This window comes from Schistocerca americana, chromosome 4 (assembly GCF_021461395.2).
Source record: "Schistocerca americana isolate TAMUIC-IGC-003095 chromosome 4, iqSchAmer2.1, whole genome shotgun sequence".
NCBI classification, from domain to species: domain Eukaryota; kingdom Metazoa; phylum Arthropoda; class Insecta; order Orthoptera; family Acrididae; genus Schistocerca; species Schistocerca americana.
Window position 1 is genome coordinate 57,372,587 of NC_060122.1, and position 20,356 is coordinate 57,392,942.

Genomic DNA, 20,356 nt, shown 5'->3' on the forward strand with positions numbered 1-20,356 from the left:
ATGAAGTGAAGCATCGGAATCTAAAACTGAACTCACACGAGAGGTTTAAATCATAGAAAGTTAGAGTGTCAGTCCTCTTGTACTTAAGCCGGCATTGTGGTTTTCGTATTAATTTCGGATGCAATTTCTGTGTTTCATCGTCAATAAGAAGGACCAAGGAATACAGTAAGCCTGACGTGAAGCATCGGAATCTAAAACTGGACTCACAGGAGAGGTTTGAATCATAGAAAGTTAGATTGTCGGTCCTCTTGTACTTAAGTCGACATTGTGCCTTTTGTATTAAATTCGGATGCAATTTCTGTGTTTCATCGTCAATAAGAAGGTCCAAGGTATACAGTAAACCTGAGGTAAAGCATCGGAATCTAAAACTCAACTCACACGAGATGTTTAAATCATAGAAAGTTAGAGTGTCAGTCCTCTTGTACTTCAGTCGGCATTGTGCCTTTTGTATTTCATTCGGATGCAATTTCTCTGTTTCATCGTCAATAAGAAGGTCCAAGGTATACAGTAAACCTGAAGTGAAGCATCGGAATCCAAAACAGAACTCACACGAGAGGTTTCAATCATAGAAAGTTAGAGTGTCAGTCCTCTTGTACTTAAGTCGGCATTGTGCCTTTAGTATTAAATTGGGATTTAATTTCTGTGTTTCATCGTCAGTTCGAAGGTCCAAGGTATACAGTAAATCTGAAGTGGAGAAACAGAATCTATTGATGGAGTCACAGGAGAGGTTTAAATCATGGATAGTTAGAGTGTCAGTCCTCTTGTACTTAAGTCGGCATTGTGCCTTTTGTATTAAATCCCGATGCAATTTCTGTGTTTCATAGTCAATACGAAGGTCCAAGGTATACAGTAAACCTGAAGTGAAGCATAGGAATGTAAAACTGGACTCACAGGAGAGGTTTAAATCATAGAAAGTTAGAGTGTCAGTCCTCTTGTACTTCAGTCGGCATTTTGCCTCTTGTATTACATTCGGATGCAATTTCTGTGTTTCATCGTCAATAAGAAGGTCCAAGGTATACAGTAAACCTGAAGTGAAGCATCGCAATCCAAAACCGGGCGCACAGGGCAGGTTTAAAACAGAGAAAGTTAGAGTGTCAGTCCAGTTGTACTTATGTCGACATTGTGCCTTTTGTATTAAATTCGGATGCAAGTTCTTTGTTTCATCGTCAATAACAAGGTCCTAGGTATACAGTAAATGTGAAGTGAAGCATCGAAATCTAAAACTGGGCTCACAGGAGAGGTTTTCATCATAGAAAGTTAGAGTGTCAGTCCTCTTGAACTCAAGTCAGCATTGTGCCTTTTGTATTAAATTCGGAAGCAATTTCTGTGTTTTATCGTCAATAAGAAGGTCCAAGGTATACAGTTAACCTGAAGTGAAGAATCGGCATCTAACACTCAACTCACAGGATTGGTTCAAATCATAGAAAGTTAGATTGTCAGTCCTCTTGTCCTTAAGTCGGCATTGTGCCTTTAGTATTGAATTCGAATGCAATTTCTGTGTTTCATCGTCAATACGATGGTCCAAGGTATACAGTAAACCCGAAGTGAAGCATCGGAATCTAAAACTGGACTCACAGGAGAGGTTTAAATCATAGAAAGTTAGAGTGTCAGTCCTCTTGTACTTAAGTCGGCATTGTGGCTTTTGTATTAAATTCGGATGCAATTTCTGTATTTCATCGTCAATAAGAAGGACCAAGGAATACAGTAAGCCTGAAGTGAACCATTGGAATCTAAAACTGGACTCACAGGAGAGGTTTGAGTCATAGAAAGTTAGAGTGTCGGTCCTCTTGCACTTAAGTCGGCATTGTGCCTTTTGTATTACATTCGGATGCAATTTCTGTGTTTCATCGTCAATAAGAAGGTCCAAGGTTTACAGTAATCCTGAGGTAAAGCATCGGAATCTAAAACCCAACTCACTGGAGAGGTTTAAATCATAGAAAGTTAGAGTGTCAGTCCTCTTGTACTTCGGTCGGCATTGTGCCTCTTGTATTACATTCGGATGCAATTTCTGTGTTTGATCGTCAATAAGAATGTCCAAGGTATACAGTAAACCTGAAGTGAAGCATCGGAATCTAAAACTCGACTCACAGGAGAGGTTTAAATCATAGAAAGTTAGAGTGTCAGGCCTCTTGTACTTAAGTCGGCATTGTGCCTTTTGTATTAAATTCGGATGCAGTTTCTGTGTTTCATCGTAATAAGAAGGTCCAAGGTATGCAGTAAACCTGAGGTAAAGCATCGGAATCTAAAACTCAACTCACAGGAGAGGTTTAAATCATAGAAAGCTAGAGTGTCAGTTCTCTTGTACTTAAGTCGGCATTGTGCCTTTTGTAATATATTCGGATGCAATTTCTTTGTTTCATCGTCAATAACAAGGTCCTAGGTATACAGTAAACCTGAAGTAAAGCATCGCAATCTAACACTCAACTCACAGGATTGGTTCAAATCATAGAAAGTTAGAGATTCAGTCCGCTTGTACTTAAGTCGGCATTGTGCCTTTAGTATTACATTCGGATGCAATTTCTGTGTTTCATCGTCAATACGAAGGTCCAAGGTATACAGTAAACCTGAAGTGAAGCATCGGAATCTAAAACTCGACTCACAGGAGAGGTTTAAATCATAGAAAGTTAAAGTGTCAGTCCTCTTGTACTTAAGTCGGCATTGAGCCTTTTGTATTAAATTCGGATGCAATTTCTGTGTTTCATCGTCAATAAGAAGGTCCAAGGTATACAGTAAACCTGAAGTGAAGGATCAGAATCTAAAACTGGACTCACAGGATAAGTTTAAATCATAGAAAGTTAGAGTCTCAGTCCTCTTCTACTTAAGTCGGCATTGTGCCCTTTGTATTAAATCCCGATGCAATTTCTGTGTTTCATCGTCATTAATAAGGTCCAAGGTATACAGTAAACCTGAAGTGAAGCATCGGAATCCAAAACCGGTCGCACAGGGCAGGTTTAAATCATAGAAAGTTAGAGTGTCAGTACTTTTGTACTTATGTCGACATTGTGCCTTTTGTATTAAATTCGGATGCAAGTTATTTGTTTCATCGTCAATAAGAAGATCCAAGGTATACAGTAAACCTGAAGTAAAGCATCGCAATCTAACACTCAAGTCATACGATTGGTTCAAATCATAGAAAGTTAGAGGTTCAGTCCGCTTGTTCTTAAGTCGGCATTGTGCCTTTAGTATTACATTCGGATGCAATTTCTGTGTTTCATCGTCAATACGAAGGTCCAAGGTATACAGAAAACATGATGTGAAGCATCGGAATCTAAAACTGAACTCACACGAGAGGTTTAAATCATAGAAAGTTAGAGTGTCAGTCCTCTTGTACTTAAGTCGGCATTGTGGTTTTTGTATTAATTTCGGATGCAATTTCTGTGTTTCATCGTCAATAAGAAGGACCAAGGAATACAGTAAGCCTGACGTGAAGCATCGGAATCTAAAACTGGACTCACAGGAGAGGTTTGAATCATAGAAAGTTAGATTGTCGGTCCTCTTGTACTTAAGTCGGCATTGTGCCTTTTGTATTAAATTCGGATGCAATTTCTGTGTTTCATCGTCAATAAGAAGGTCCAAGGTATACAGTAAACCTGAGGTAAAGCATCGGAATCTAAAACTCAACTCACACGAGAGGTTTAAATCATAGAAAGTTAGAGTGTCAGTCCTCTTGTACTTCAGTCGGCCTTGTGCCTTTTGTATTTCATTCGGATGCAATTTCTCTGTTTCATCGTCAATAAGAAGGTCCAAGGTATACAGTAAACCTGAAGTGAAGCATCGGAATCCAAAACAGAACTCACACGAGAGGTTTCAATCATAGAAAGTTAGAGTGTCAGTCCTCTTGTACTTAAGTCGGCATTGTGCCTTTAGTATTAAATTGGGATTTAATTTCTGTGTTTCATCGTCAGTTCGAAGGTCCAAGGTATACAGTAAATCTGAAGTGGAGAAACAGAATCTAATGATGGAGTCACAGGAGAGGTTTACATCATGGATAGTTAGAGTGTCAGTCCTCGTGTACTTAAGTCGGCATTGTGCCTTTCGTATTAAATCCCGATGCAATTTCTGTGTTTCATAGTCAATACGAAGGTCCAAGGTATACAGTAAACCTGAAGTGAAGCATAGGAATGTAAAACTGGACTCACAGGAGAGGTTTAAATCATAGTAAGTTAGTGTGTCAGTCCACTTGTACTTAAGTCGGCATTGTGCCTTTTGTATTAAATTCGGATGCAATATCTGTGTTTCATCGTCAATAAAAAGGTCCAAGGTATACAGTAAACCTGAAGAGAAGCATCGGAATCTAACACTCAACTCACAGGATTGGTTCAAATCAAACAAAGTTAGAGTGTCAGTCCCCTTGTACTTAAGCCGGCATTATACCTTTTGTATTAAATCCCGATGCAATTTCTGTGTTTCATCGTCAATTCGAAGGTCCAAGGTATACAGTAAATCTGAAGTGGAGCATCGGAATGTAAAACTGGACTCACAGGAGAGGTTTAAATCATAGAAAGTTAGAGAGTCAGTCCTCTTGTACTTAAGTCGGCATTGTGAATTTTGTATTAAAATCGGATGCAATTTCTGTGTTTCATCGTCAATACGAAGGTCCAAGGTATACAGTAAACCTGAAGTGAAGCATCGGAATGTAAAACTGGACTCACAGGAGAGGTTTAAATCATAGTAAGTTAGTGTGTCAGTCCACTTGTACTTAAGTCGGCATTGTGCCTTTTGTATTAAATTCGGATGCAATATCTGTGATTCATCGTCAATAAGAAGGTCCAAGGTATACAGTAAACCTGAAGAGAAGCATCGGAATCTAACACTCAACTCACAGGATTGGTTCAAATCAAACAAAGTTAGAGTGTCAGTCCCCTTGTACTTAAGCCGGCATTGTACCTTTTGTATTAAATCCCGATGCAATTTCTGTGTTTCATCGTCAATTCGAAGGTCCAAGGTATACAGTAAATCTGAAGTGGAGCATCGGAATCTAAAACTGGACTCACAGGAGAGGTTTAAATCATAGAAAGTTAGAGAGTCAGTCCTCTCGTACTTAAGTCGGCATTGTGAATTTTGTATTAAAATCGGATGCAATTTCTGTGTTTCATCGTCAATACGAAGGTCCAAGGTATACAGTAAACCTGAAGTGAAGGATCGGAATCTAAAACTGGACTCACAGGAGAGGTTTAAATCATAGAAAGTTAGAGTGTCAGTCCTCTCGTACTTAAGACAGCATTGTGCCTTTTGTATTAAATTGGGATGCAATTTCTTTGTTTCATCGTCAATAAGAAGGTCCTAGGAATACAGTAGACTTGAAGTGAAGCATCGGAATCTAACACTCAACTCACAGGATTGGTTCAAATCATAGAAAGTTAGAGGTTCAGTCCTCTTGTACTTAAGTCGGAATTGTGCCTTTAGTATTAAATTCGGATGCAATTTCTGTGTTTCATCGTCAATACGAAGGTCCAAGGTATACAGTAAACATGAAGTGAAGCATCGGAACCTAAACTGGATTCACAGGAGAGGTTTCAATCATAGAAAGTTAGAGCGTCAGTCCTCTTGTACTTAAGTCAGCATTGTGCCTTTTGTATTAAATTCGGATGCAATTTCTGTGTTTCATCGTCAATAAGAAGGTCCAGGGTATACAATAAACCTGAAGTGAAGCATCGGAATCTAATACTGGACTCACAGGAGAGGATTAAATCGTAGAAAGTTAGAGTGTCAGTCCTCTTGTACTTAAGTCGGCATTGTGCCTTTAGTATTAAATTGGGATACAATTTCTGTGTTTCATCGTCAGTTCGAAGGTCCAAGGTATACAGTAAATCTGAAGTGGAGAAACAGAATCTAATGATGGAGTCACAGGAGAGGTTTAAATCATGGATAGTTAGAGTGTCAGTCCTCTTGTACTTAAGTCGGCATTGTGCCTTTGGTATTAAATTCGGATGCAATTTCTGTTTTACATCGTCAATTCGAAGGTCCAAGGTATACAGTAAATCTGAAGTGAGGAAACAGAATCTAAAAATGGAGTCACAGGTGAGGTTTAAATCATAGATAGTTAGAGTGTTAGTCCTCTTGTACTTAAGTCGGCATTGTGCCTTTTGTATTAAATCCCGATGCAATTTCTATGTTTCATCGTCAATAAGAAGGTCCAAGGTATACAGTAAAACTGAAGTGAAGGATCGGAATCTAAAACAGGACTCACAGGAGAGGTTTAAATCATAGAAAGTTAGAGTGTCAGTCCTCTCGTACTAAGGACAGCATTGCGCCTTTTGTATTAAATCCGGATGCAATTTCTTTGTTTCATCGTCAATAAGAAGGTCCTAGGTATACAGCAAACCTGAAGTTAAGCATCGGAGTCTAACACTCAACTCGCAGGATTGGTTCAAATCATAGAAAGTTAGAGGCCAGTCCTCTTGTACTTAAGTGGGTATTGTGCCTTTAGTATTAAATTCGGATGCAATTTCTGTGTTTCATCGTCAATACGAAGGTCCAAGATATACAGTAAACATGAAGTGAAGCATCGGAATCTATAACTGGATTCACAGGAGAGGTTTAAATCATAGAAAGTTAGAGTGTCAGTCCTCTTGTACTTAAGTCGGCATTGTGCCTTTTGTATTAAATTCGGATGCAATTTCTGTTTTCATCGTCAATAAGAAGGTCCAAGGAATACAGTACACCTGAAGAGAAGCATCGGAATCTAAAACTCAACTCACAGGAGAGGTTTAAATAATAGAAAGTTAGGGTGTCAGTCCTCTTGTAATTAAGTCGGCATTGTGCGTTTTATATTACGTTCGGATGCAATTTCTGTGCTTCATCGTCAATATGAAGGTCCAAGGTGTTCAGTAAAACTGAAGTGGAGCTTCGGAATCTGAAACTGGACTCTCAGGAGAGGTTTAAATCATAGAAAGTTAGACTGTCAGTCCTCTTGCACTTAAGTCATCATTGTGCCTTTTGTATTAAATTCGGATGCAATTTCTGTGTTTCATCGTCAATACGAAGGTCCTAGTATACAGTAAACCTGAAGTGAAGCATCGGAATCTAAAACTGGACTCACAGGAGAGGTTTAAATCATAGTAAGTTAGTGTGTCAGTCCACTTGTACTTAAGTCGGCATTGTGCCTTTTGTATTAAATTCGGATGCAATATCTGTGTTTCATCGTCAATAAGAAGGTCCAAGATATACAGTAAACCTGAAGAGAAGCATCGGAATCTAACACTCAACTCACAGGATTGGTTCAAATCAAACAAAGTTAGAGTGTCAGTCCCCTTGTACTTAAGTCAGCATTGTGCCTTTTGTATTAAATTCGGATGGAATTTCAGTGTTTCATCGTCAATAAGAAGATCCAAGGTATACTGTAAACCTGAAGTGAAGCATCGGAATCTAAAACTGGACTCACAGGAGAGGTTTAAATCATAGAAAGTTAGAGTGTCAGTCCTCTTGTACTTAAGTCGGCATTGTGCCTTTAGTATTAAATTGGGATACAATTTCTGTGTTTCATCGTCAGTTCGAAGGTCCAAGGTATACAGTAAATCTGAAGTGGAGAAACAGAATCTAATGATGGAGTCACAGGAGAGGTTTAAATCATGGATAGTTAGAGTGTCAGTCCTCTTGTACTTAAGTTGGCATTGTGCCTTTTGTATTAAATCCCGATGCAATTTCTGTGTTACATCGTCAATTCGAAGGTCCAAGGTATACAGTAAATCTGAAGTGAGGAAACAGAATCTAAAAATGGAGTAACAGGTGAGGTTTAAATCATAGATAGTTAGAGTGTCAGTCCTCTTGTACTTAAGTCGGCATTGTGCCTTTTGTATTAAATCCCGATGCAATTTCTATGTTTCATCGTCAATAAGAAGGTCCAAGGTATACAGTAAACCTGAAGTGAAGCATCGGAATCTAAAACTTGACTCACAGGAGAGGTTTAAATCATAGTAAGTTAGAGTGTCAGTCCACTTGTACTTAAGTCGGCATTGTGCCTTTTGTATTAAATTCGGATGCAATATCTGTGTTTCATCGTCAATAAGAAGGTCCAAGGTATACAGTAAACCTGAAGAGAAGCATGGGAATCTAACACACAACTCACAGGATTAGTTCAAATCAAACAAAGTTAGAGTGTCAGTCCCCTTGTACTTAAGCCGGCATTGTGCCTTTTGTTTTAAATCCCGATGCAATTTCTGTGTTTCATCGTCAATTCGAAGGTCCAAGGTATACAGTAAACCTGAAGTGAAGGATCGGAATCTAAAACTGGACTCACAGGAGAGGTTTAAATCATAGAAAGTTAGAGTGTCAGTCCTCTCGTACTTAAGACAGCATTGCGCCTTTTGTATTAAATCCGGATGCAATTTCTTTGTTTCATCGTCAATAAGAAGGTCCTAGGTATACAGTAAACCTGAAGGAAAGCATCGGAGTCTAACACTCAACTCGCAGGATTGGTTCAAATCATAGAAAGTTAGAGGTTCAGTCCTCTTGTACTTATATCGGAATTGTGCCTTTAGTATTAAATTCGGATGCAATTTCTGTGTTTCATCGCCAATACAAAGGCCCAAAGTATACAGGAAACATGAAGTGAAGCATCGGAATCTAAAACTGGAGTCACAGGAGAGGTTTATATCATACAAAGTTAGAGCGTCAGTCCTCTTGTACTTAAGATGACATTTTGCCTTTTGTATTAAATTCGGAAGCAATTTCTGTGTTTCATCGTCAATAAGAAGGTCCCAGGTATACAGAAAACATGAAGTGAAGCATCGGAATCTAAAACTGAACTCACACGAGAGGTTTAAATCATAGAAAGTTAGAGTGTCAGTCCTCTTGTACTTAAGTCGGCATTGTGGCTTTTGTATTAAATTCGGATGCAATTTTTGTGTTTCATCGTCAATAAGAAGGTCCAAGGTATACTGTAAACCTGAGGTAAAGCATCGGAATCTGAAACTTAACTCACAGGAGAGGTTTATATCGTAGAAAGTTAGAGTGTCAGTCCTCTTGTACTTAAGTCAGCAAAGTGCCTTTTGTATTAAATTCGGATGCAATTTCTGTCTTCATCGTCAATAAGAAGGTCCAAGGAATACAGTACACCTGAAGAGAAGCATCGGAATCTAAAACTCAACTCACAGGAGACGTTTAAATCATAGAAAGTTAGGGTGTCAGTCCTCTTGTACTTAAGTCGGCATTGTGCCTTTTATATTACGTTCATGCAATTTCTGTGTTTCATCGTCAATAAGAAGGTCAAGGTATACAGTAAACCTGAAGTGGAGCTTCGGAATCTGAAACTGGACTCTCAGGAGAGGTTTAAATCATAGAAAGTTAGAGTGTCAGTCCTCTTGCACTTATGTCATCATTGTGCATTTTGTATTAAATTCGGATGCAATTTCTGTGTTTCATCGTCATTACGAAGGTCCTAGTATACAGTAAACCTGAAGTGAAGCATCGGAATCTAACACTCAACTCACAGGATTGGTTCAAATCATACAAAGTTAGAGTGTCAGTCCCCTTGTACTTAAGTCATCAATGTGCCTTTTGTATTAAATTCGAACGCAATTTCTGTGTTTCATCGTCAATACGAAGGACCAAGGTATACAGTAAACCTGAAGTGAAGGATCGGAATCTAAAACTGGACTCACAGGATAGGTATAAATCATAGGAAGTTACAGTGTCAGTCCTCTTGTACTTATGTCGGCATTGTGCCTTTAGTATTAAATTGGGATACAATTTCTGTGTTTCATCGTCAGTTCGAAGGTCCAAGGTATACAGTAAATCTGAAGTGGAGAAACAAAATCTAATGATGGAGTCACAGGAGAGGTTTAAATCATGGATAGTTAGAGTGTCAGTCCTCTTGTACTTAAGTCAGCATTGTGCCTTTTGTATTAAATTCGGATGCAATTTCAGTGTTTCATCGTCAATAAGAAGATCCAAGGTATACAGTAAACCTGAAGTGAAGCATCGGAATCTAAAACTGGACTCACAGGAGAGGTTTAAATCATAGAAAGTTAGAGTGTCAGTCCTCTTGTACTTAAGTCGGCATTGTGCCTTTAGTATTAAATTGGGATACAATTTCTGTGTTTCATCGTCAGTTCGAAGGTCCAAGGTATACAGTAAATCTGAAGTGGAGAAACAGAATCTAATGATGGAGTTACAGGTGAGGTTTAAATCATGGATAGTTAGAGTGTCAGTCCTCTTGTACTTAAGTCGGCATTGTGCCTTTTGTATTAAATCCCGATGCAATTTCTTTGTTTCATGGTCAATACGGAGGTCCAAGGTATACAGTAAACCTGAAGTGAAGCATCGGAATCTAAAACTGGACACACAGGAGAGGTAAATCATAGTAAGTTAGTGAGTCAGTCCACTTGTACTTAAGTCTGCATTGTGCCTTTTGTATTAAATTCGGATGCAATATCTGTGTTTCATCGTCAATAAGAAGGTCCAAGGTATACTGTAAACCTGAAGAGAAGCATCGGAATCTAACACTCAACTCACAGGATTGTTTCAAATCAAACAAAGTTAGAGTGTCAGTCCCCTTGTACTTAAGCCGGCATTGTACCTTTTGTATTAAATCCCGATGCAATTTCTGTGTTTCATCGTCAATTCGAAGGTCCGAGGTATACAGTAAATCTGAAGTGGAGCATCGGAATCTAAAACTGGACCCACAGGAGAGGTTTAAATCATAGAAAATTAGAGTGTCAGTCCTCTTGTACTTAAGTCGGCATTGTGAATTTTGTATTAAAATCGGATGCAATTTCTGTGTTTCATCGTCAATAAGAAGGTCCAAGGTATACAGTAAACTTGAAGTGAAGCATCGGAATCTAACACTCAACTCACAGGATTGGTTCAAATCATACAAAGTTAGAGTGTCAGTCCCCTTGTACTTAAGTCGGCATTGTGCCTTTTGTATTAAACAACGGATGCAATTTCTGTGTTTCATCGTCAATACGAAGGTCCAAGGTATACAGTAAACCTGAAGTGAAGGATCGGAATCTAAAACTGGACTCACAGGAGAAGTTTAAATCACAGAAAGTTAGAGTGTCAGTCCTCTCGTACCTAAGACAGCATTGTGCCTTTTGTATTAAATTGGGATGCAATTTCTTTGTTTCATCGTCAATAAGAAGGTCCTAGGAATACAGTAGACTTGAAGTGAAGCATCGGAATCTAACACTCAACTCACAGGATTGGTTCAAATCATAGAAAGTTAGAGGTTCAGTCCTCTTGTACTTAAGTCGGAATTGTGGCTTTAGTATTAAATTCAGATGCAATTTCTGTGTTTCATCGTCCATACGAAGGTCCAAGGTAAACAGTAAACATGAAGTGAAGCATCGGAACCTAAACTGGATTTACAGGAGAGGTTTCAATCATAGAAAGTTAGAGCGTCAGTCCTCTTGTACTTAAGTCAGCATTGTGCCTTTTGTATTAAATTCGGATGCAATTTCTGTGTTTCATTGTCAATAAGAAGGTCCAGGGTATACAATAAACCTGAAGTGAAGCATCGGAATCTAATACTGGACTCACAGGAGAGGTTTAAATCATAGAAAGTTAGAGTGTCAGTCCTCTTGTACTTAAGTCATCATTGTGCCTTTTGTATTAAATACGGATGCAATTTCTGTGTTTCATCGTCAATAAGAAGGTCCAAGGTATACCGTAAACCTGAAGTGAAGCATCGGAATCTAACACTCAACTCACAGGATTGGTTCAAATCATAGAAAGTTAGAGTGTCAGTCCTCTTAGACTTAAGTCGGCATTGTGCCTTTAGTATTAAATTCGGATGCAATTTCTGTGGCACATCGTCAATTTGAAGATCCAAGGTATACAGTAAATCTGAAGTGAGGAAACAGAATCCAAAAATGGAGTCACAGGTGAGGTTTAAATCATAGATAGTTAGAGTGTCAGTCCTCTTGTACTTAAGTCGGCATTGTGCCTTTTGTATTAAATCCCGATGCAATTTCTATGTTTCATCGTCAATAAAAAGGTCCAAGGTATACAGTAAACCTAAAGTGAAGCATCGGAATCTAAAACTTGACTCACAGGAGAGGTTTAAATCATAGTAAGTTAGAGTGTCAGTCCACTTGTACTTAAGTCGGCATTGTGCCTTTTGTATTAAATTCGGATGCAATATCTGTGTTTCATCGTCAATAAGAAGGTCCAAGGTATACAGTAAACCTGAAGAGAAGCATCGGAATCTAACACACAACTCACAGGATTGGTTCAAATCAAACAAAGTTAGAGTGTCAGTCCCCGTGTACTTAAGCCGACATTGTGCCTTTTGTATTAAATCCCGATGCAATTTCTGTGTTTCATCGTCAATTCGAAGGTCCAAGGTATACAGTAAACCTGAAGTGAAGGATAGGAATCTAAAACTGGACTCACAGGAGAGGTTCAAATCATAGAAAGTTAGAGTGTCAGTTCTCTCGTACTTAGACAGCATTGCGCCTTTTGTATTAAATCCGGATGCAATTTCTTTGTTTCATCGTCAATAAGAAGGTCCTAGGTATACAGTAAACCTGAAGGAAAGCATCGGAGTCTAACACTCAACTCTCAGGATTGGTTCAAATCATAGAAAGTTAGAGGTTAAGTCCTCTTGTACTTAAGTCAAAATTGTGCCTTTAGTATTAAATTCGGAAGCAATTTCTGTGTTTCATCGTCAATAAGAAGGTCCCAGGTGTACAGAAAACATGAAGTGAAGCTTCGCAATCTAAAACTGAACTCACACGAGAGGTTTAAATCATAGAAAGTTAGAGTGTCAGTCCTCTTGTACTTGAGTCGGCATTGTGGCTTTTGTATTTAATTCGGATGCAATTTCTGTGTTTCATCGTCAATATGAAGGTCCAAGGAATACAATAAACCTGAAGTGAAGCATCGGAATCTAAAACTGGACTCACAGGAGAGGTTTAAATGATAGAAAGTTAGAGTGTCAGTCCTCTTGTACTTAAGTCGGTATTGTGCCATTTGTATTAAATTCGGATGCAATTTTTGTGTTTCATCGTCAATAAGAAGATCCAAGGTATACTGTAAACCTGGGGTAAAGCATCGGAATCTGAAACTTAACTCACAGGAGAGGTTTATATCGTAGATAGTTAGAGTGTCAGGCCTCTTGTACTTAAGTCATCATTGTGCCTTTTGTATTAAATTCGGATGCAATTTCTGTGTTTCATCGTCAATACGAAGGACCTAGTATACAGTAAACCTGAAGTGAAGCATCGGAATCTAACACTCAACTCACAGGATTGGTTCAAATCATACAAAGTTAGAGTGTCAGTCCCCTTGTACTTAAGTCGGCAATGTGCCTTTTGTATTAAATTCGAACGCAATTTCTGTGTTTCATCGTCAATACGAAGGACCAAGGTATACAGTAAACCTGAAGTGAAGGATCGGAATCTAAAACTGGACTCACAGGATAGGTATAAATCATAGGAAGTTAGAGTGTCAGTCCTCTTGTATTTAAGTCGGCATTGTGCCTTTAGTATTAAATTGGGATACAATTTCTGTCTTTCATCGTCAGTTGGAAGGTCCAAGATATACAGTAAATCTGAAGTGGAGAAACAGAATCTAATGATGGAGTCACAGGAGAGGTTTAAATCATGGATAGTTAGAGTGTCAGTCCTCTTGTACTTAAGTCAGCATTGTGCCTTTTGTATTAAATTCGGATGCAATTTCAGTGTTTCATCGTCAATAAGAAGATCCAAGGTATACAGTAAACCTGAAGTGAAGCATCGGAATCTAAAACTGGACTCACAGGAGAGGTTTAAATCATAGAAAGTTAGAGTGTCAGTCCTCTTGTACTTAAGTCGGCATTGTGCCTTTAGTATTAAATTGGGATACAATTTCTGTGTTTCATCGTCAGTTCGAAGGTCCAAGGTATACAGTAAATCTGAAGTGGAGAAACAGAATCTAATGATGGAGTCACAGGAGAGGTTTAAACCATGGATAGTTAGAGTGTCAGTCCTCTTGTACTTAAGTCAGCATTGTGCCTTTTGTATTAAATTCGGATGCAATTTCAGTGTTTCATCGTCAATAAGAAGATCCAAATTATACAGTAAACCTAAAGTGAAGCATCGGAATCTAAAACTGGACTCACAGGAGAGGTTTAAATCATAGTAAGTTAGTGTGTCAGTCCACTTGTACTTAAGTCGGCATTGTGCCTTTTGTATTAAATTCGGATGCAATATCTGTGTTTCATCGTCAATAAGAAGGTCCAAGGTATACAGTAAACCTGAAGTGATGCATCGGAATCTAACACTCAACTCACAGGATTGGTTCAAATCATACAAAGTTAGAGTGTCAGTCCCCTTGTACTTAAGTCGGCATTTTGCCTTTTGTATTAAATAACGGATGCAATTTCTGTGTTTCATCGTCAATACGAAGGTCCAAGGCATACAGTAAACCTGAAGTGAAGGATCGGAATCTAAAACTGGACTCACAGGAGAAGTTTAAATCATAGAGTGTTAGAGTGTCAGTCCTCTCGTACTTAAGACAGCATTGTGCCTTTTGTATTAAATTGGGATGCAATTTCTTTGTTTCATCGTCAATAAGAAGGTCCTAGGAATACAGTAGACTTGAAGTGAAGCATCGGAATCTAACACTCAACTCACAGGATTGGTTCAAATCATAGAAAGCTAGAGGTTCAGTCCTCTTGTACTTAAGTCGGAATTGTGCCTTTAGTATTAAATTCAGATGCAATTTCTGTGTTTCATCGTCAATACGAAGGTCCAAGGTATACAGTAAACATGAAGTGAAGCATCGGAACCTAAACTGGATTCACAGGAGAGGTTTCAATCATAGAAAGTTAGAGCGTCAGTCCTCTTGTACTTATGTCAGCATTGTGCCTTTTGTATTAAATTTGGATGCAATTTCTGTGTTTCATCGTCAATAAGAAGGTCCAGGGTATACAATAAACCTGAAGTGAAGCATCGGAATCTAATACTGGACTCACAGGAGAGGTTTAAATCATAGAAAGTTAGAGTGTCAGTCCTCTTGTACTTAAGTCATCATTGTGCCTTTTGTATTGAATATGGATGCAATTTCTGTGTTTCATCGTCAATAAGAAGGTCCAAGGTATACCGTAAACCTGAAGTGAACCATCGGAATCTAACACTCAACTCACAGGATTGGTTCAAATCATAGAAAGTTAGAGTGTCAGTCCTCTTAGACTTAAGTCGGCATTGTGCCTTTAGTATTAAATTCGGATGCAATTTCTGTGTTACATCGTCAATTCGAAGGTCCAAGGTATACAGTAAATCTGAAGTGAGGAAACAGAATCTAAAAATGGAATCACAGGTGAGGTTTAAATCATAGATAGTTAGAGTGTCAGTCCTCTTGTACTTAAGTCGGCATTGTGCCTTTTGTATTAAATCCCGATGCAATTTCTATGTTTCATCGTCAATAAGAAGGTCCAAGGTGTACAGTAAACCTGAAGTGAAGCATCGGAATCTAAAACTTGACTCACAGGAGAGGTTTAAATCATAGTAAGTTAGAGTGTCAGTCCACTTGTACTTAAGTCGGCATTGTGCCTTTTGTATTAAATTCGGATGCAATATCTGTGTTTCATCGTCAATAAGAAGGTCCAAGGTATACAGTAAACCTGAAGAGAAGCATCGGAATCTAACACACAACTCACAGGATTGGTTCAAATCAAACAAAGTTAGAGTGTCAGTCCCCTTGGACTTAAGCCGGCATTGTGCCTTTTGTATTAAATCCCGATGCAATTTCTGTGCTTCATCGTCAATCAGAAGGTCCAAGGTATACACTAATCCTGAAGTGGAGCTTCGGAATCTGAAACTGGACTCTCAGGAGAGGTTTAAATCATAGAAAGTTAGAGTGTCAGTCCTCTTGCACTTAAGTCATCATTGTGCCTTTTGTATTAAATTCGGATGCAATTTCTGTGTTTCATCGTCAATACGAAGGTCCAAGGTATACAGAAAACATGAAGTGAAGCATCGGAATCTAAAACTGAACTCACACGAGAGGTTTAAATCATAGAAAGTTGAGTGTCAGTCCTCTTGTACTTAAGTCGGCAATGTGCCTTTTGTATTAAATTCGAACGAATTTCTGTGTTTCATCGTCAATACGAAGGACCAAGGTATACAGTAAACCTGCAATGAAGGATCGGAATCTAAAACTGGACTCACAGGATAGGTATAAATCATAGGAAGTTAGAGTCTCAGGCCTCTTGTACTTAAGTCGGCATTGTGCCTTTTGTATTAAATCCCTATGCAATTTCTGTGTTTCATCGTCAATAAGAAGGTCCAAGGTATACAGTAAACCTGAAGTGAAGCACCGGAATCTAACACTAAACTCACAGAATTTGTTTCAAATCATAGAAAGTTAGAGGTTCAGTCCTCTTGTACTAATGTCGGCATTGTGCCTTTAGTATTAAATTCGGATGCAATTTCTGTGTTTCATCGTCAATACGAAGGTCCAAGGTATACAGTAAACATGAAGTGAAGCATCGGAATCTAAAACTGGACTCACAGGAGAGGTTTAAATCATAGAAAGTTAGAGTGTCAGTCCTCTTGTACTTAAGACGACATTGTGCATTTGTATTAAATTAGGATGCAATTTCTGTGTTTCATCGTCAATAAGAAGGTCCAAGGTATACAGAAAACATGAAGTGAAGCATCGGAATCTAAAACTGAACCCACGCGAGAGGTTTAAAACATAGAAAGTAAGAGTGTCAGTCCTCTTAGACTTAAGTCGGCATTGTGCCTTTTGTATTAAATTCGGATGCAATTTCTGTGTTTCATCGTCAATAAGAAAGTCCAAGGAATACAGTAAACCTGAAGTGAAGCATCGGAATCTAAAACTGGACTCACTGGAGAGGTTTAAATCATAGAAAGTTAGGGTGTCAGTCCTTTTGACTTATGTCAGCATTGTGCCTTTTGTATTACATTCGGATGCAATTTCTGTGTTTCATCGTCAATAGGAAGGTTCAAGGTATACAGTAAACTTGAGGTAAAGCATCGGAATCTAAAACTTAACTCACAGGAGAGGTTTAAATCATAGAAAGTTAGAGTGTCAGTCCTCTTGTACTTAAGTCAGCATTGTGCCTTTTGTATTAAATTCAGATGCAATATCTGTGTTTCATCGTCAGAAAAAAGGTCCAAGGTATACAGTAAACCTGAAGTGAAGCATCGGAATCTAACACTCAACTCACAGGATTGGATCAAATCAGAGAGAGTTAGAGTGTCAGTCCTCTTCTACTTAAGTCGGCGTTGTGCCTTTAGTATTAAATTCGGATGCAATTTCTGTGTTTCATCGTCAATACGAAGGTCCAAGGTATACAGTAAACCTGAAGTGAAGCATCGGAATCTAAAACTGGACTCACAGGAGAGGTTTAAATCATAGTCGGCTAGAGTGTCAGTCCTCTTGTACTTAAGTCGGCATTGTGCCTTTTGTATTAAATCCCGATGCATTTTCTGTGTTTCATCGTCAATAAGAAGGTCCAAGGTATACAGTAAACCTGAAGTGAAGCATCGGATTCTAAAACTTGACTCACAGGAGAGGTTTAAATCATAGAAAGTTAGAGTGGCAGTCAACTTGTACTTAAGTCGGCATTGTGCCTTTTGTATTAAATTCGGATGCAATTTCTGTGTTTCATCGTCGATATGAAGGTCCAAGGAATACAGTAAACCTGAAGTGAAGCATCGGAATCTAAAACCGGACTCACAGGAGAAGTTTAAATGATAGAAAGTTAGAGTGTCAGTCCTCTTGTACTTAAGTCGGCGTTGTGCCTTTTGTATTAAATTCGGATGCAATTTTTGCGTTTCATCGTCAATAAGAAGGTCCAAGGTATACTGTAAACCTGAGATAAAGCATCGGAAGCCAAAAAAAACTCACAGGAGAGGTTTAAATCGTAGAAAGTTAGAGTGTCAGTCCTGTTGTACTTAAGACAGCATAGTGCCTTTTGTATTAAATTCGGATGCAATTTCTGTTTTCATCGTCTATAAGAAGGTCCAAGGTATACAGTAAACCTGAAGTGGAGCTTCGGAATCTGAAACTGGACTCTGAGGAGAGGTTTAAATCATAGAAAGTTAGAGTGTCAGTCCTCTTGTACTTAAGTCGGAATTGTGCCTTTATTATTAAATTCGGATCCAATTTCTGTGCTTCTTCGTCATTAAGAAGATCCTAGGTATACAGTAAACCTGAAGTGGAGCTTCGGAATCTGAAACTGGATTCTCAGGAGAGGTTTAAATCATAGAAAGTTTGAGTGTCAGTCCTCTTGCACTTAAGTCATCATTGTGCCTTTTGTATTAAATTCGGATGCAATTTCTGTGTTTCATCGTCAATACGAAGGTCCTAGTATACAGCAAACCTGAAGTGAAGCATCGGAATCTATCACTCAACTCACAGGATTGGTTCAAATCATACAAAGTTAGAGTGTCAGTCCCCTTGTACTGAAGTCGGCAATGTGCCTTTTGTATTAAATTCGAACGCAATTTCTGTGTTTCATCGTCAATACGAAGGTCCAAGGTATAATGTAAACCTGAAGTGAAGGATCGGATTCTAAAACTGGACTCACAGGATAGGTATAAATCATAGGAAGTTAGAGTGTCAGTCCTCTTGTACTTAAGACGACATTGTGCCTTTTGTATTAAATTAGGATGCAATTTCTGCGTTTCATCGTCAATAAGAAGGTCCAAGGTATACAGAAAACATGAACTGAAGCATCGGAATCTAAAACTGAACTCGCGCGAGAGGTTTAAAACATAGAAAGTAAGAGTGTCAGTCGTCATGTACTTAAGTCGGCATTGTGCCTTTTGTATTAATTTCGGATGCAATTTCGGTGTTTCATCGTCAATAAGAAGGTCCAAGGAATACAGTAAACCTGAAGTGAAGCATCGGAATCTAAAACTGGACTCACAGGAGAGGTTCAAATCATAGCAAGTTAGGGTGTCAGTCCTCTTGAACTTAAGTCGGCATTGTGCCTTTTGTATTAAATTCGGATGCAATTTCTGAGTTTCATCGTCAATCAGAAGGTTCAAGGTATACAGTAAACCTGAGGTAAAGCATCGGAATCTAAAACTTAACTCACAGGAGAGGTTTAAATAATAGAAAGTTAGAGTGTCAGTCCTCTTGTACTTAAGTCAGCATTGTGCCTTTTGTATTAAACTCGGATGCAATATCTGTGTTTCATCGTCAGAAAAAAGGTCCAAGGTATACAGTAAACCTGAAGTGAAGCATCGGAATTGAACACTCAACTCACAGAATTGGATGAAATCATAGTAAGTAAGAGTGTCAGTCCTCTTCTACTTAAGTCGGCATTGTGCCTTTAGTATTAAATTCGGATGCGATTTCTGTGTTTCATCGTCAATACGAAGGTCCAAGGTATAAAGGAAACTAGAAGTGAAGCATCGGAAATTAAAACTGGACTCACAGGAGAGGTTTAAATCATAGAAAGTTAGAGTGACAGTCCACTTGTTCTTAAGACGGCATTGTGCCTTTTGTATTAAATTCGGATGCAATTTCTGTGTTTCATAGTCAATAAGAAGGTCCAAGGTATACAGTAAACCTGAAGTGAAGCATCGGAATCTAAAACTGAACTCACACGAGAGGTTTAAATCATAGAAAATTAGAGTGTCAGTCCTCTGGTACTTAAGTCGGCATTGTGCCTTTTGTATTAAATTCGGATGCAATTTCTGTGTTTCATCGTCAATAAGAAGGACCAAGGAATACAGTAAACCTGAAGTGAAGCATCGGAATCTAAAACTCGACTCACAGGAGAGGTTTAAATCATCGAAAGTTAGAGTGTCAGTCCTCTTGTACTTAAGTCGGCATTGTGCCTTTTGTATTAAATTCGGATGCAGTTTCTGTGTTTCACCGTCAATAAGAAGGTCCAAGGTATACAGTAAACCTGAGGTAAAGCATCGGAATCTAAAACTCAACTCACAGGAGAGGTTTAAATCATAGAAAGTTAGAGTGTCAGTCCTCGTTTTTTTAAGTCGGCATTGTGCCTTTTGTAATATATTCGGATGCAATTTCTGTGTCTCATCGTCAATAAGAAGGTCCAAGGTATACAGTAACCTGAAGTGAAGCATCGGAATCCAAAACCGAACTCACACGAGAGGATTCAATCATAGAAAGTTAGAGTGTCAGTCCTCTTGTACTTAAGTCAGCATTGTGCCTTTTATATTAAATTCGGAAGCAATTACTGTGTTTCATCGTCAATAAGAAGGTCCAAGGTATACAGCAAACCTGAAGTGAAGCATCGGAATCTAAAACTGGACTCACAGGAGAGGTTTAAATCATAGAAAGTTAGAGTGTCAGTCCTCTTGTACTTAGGTCAGCAGTGTGCCTTTTGAATTAAATTTGGATGCTATTTCTGTATTTCATCGTCAATAAGATGGTCCAAGGTATACAGTAAACCTGAAGTGAAGCATGGGAATCTAACTCT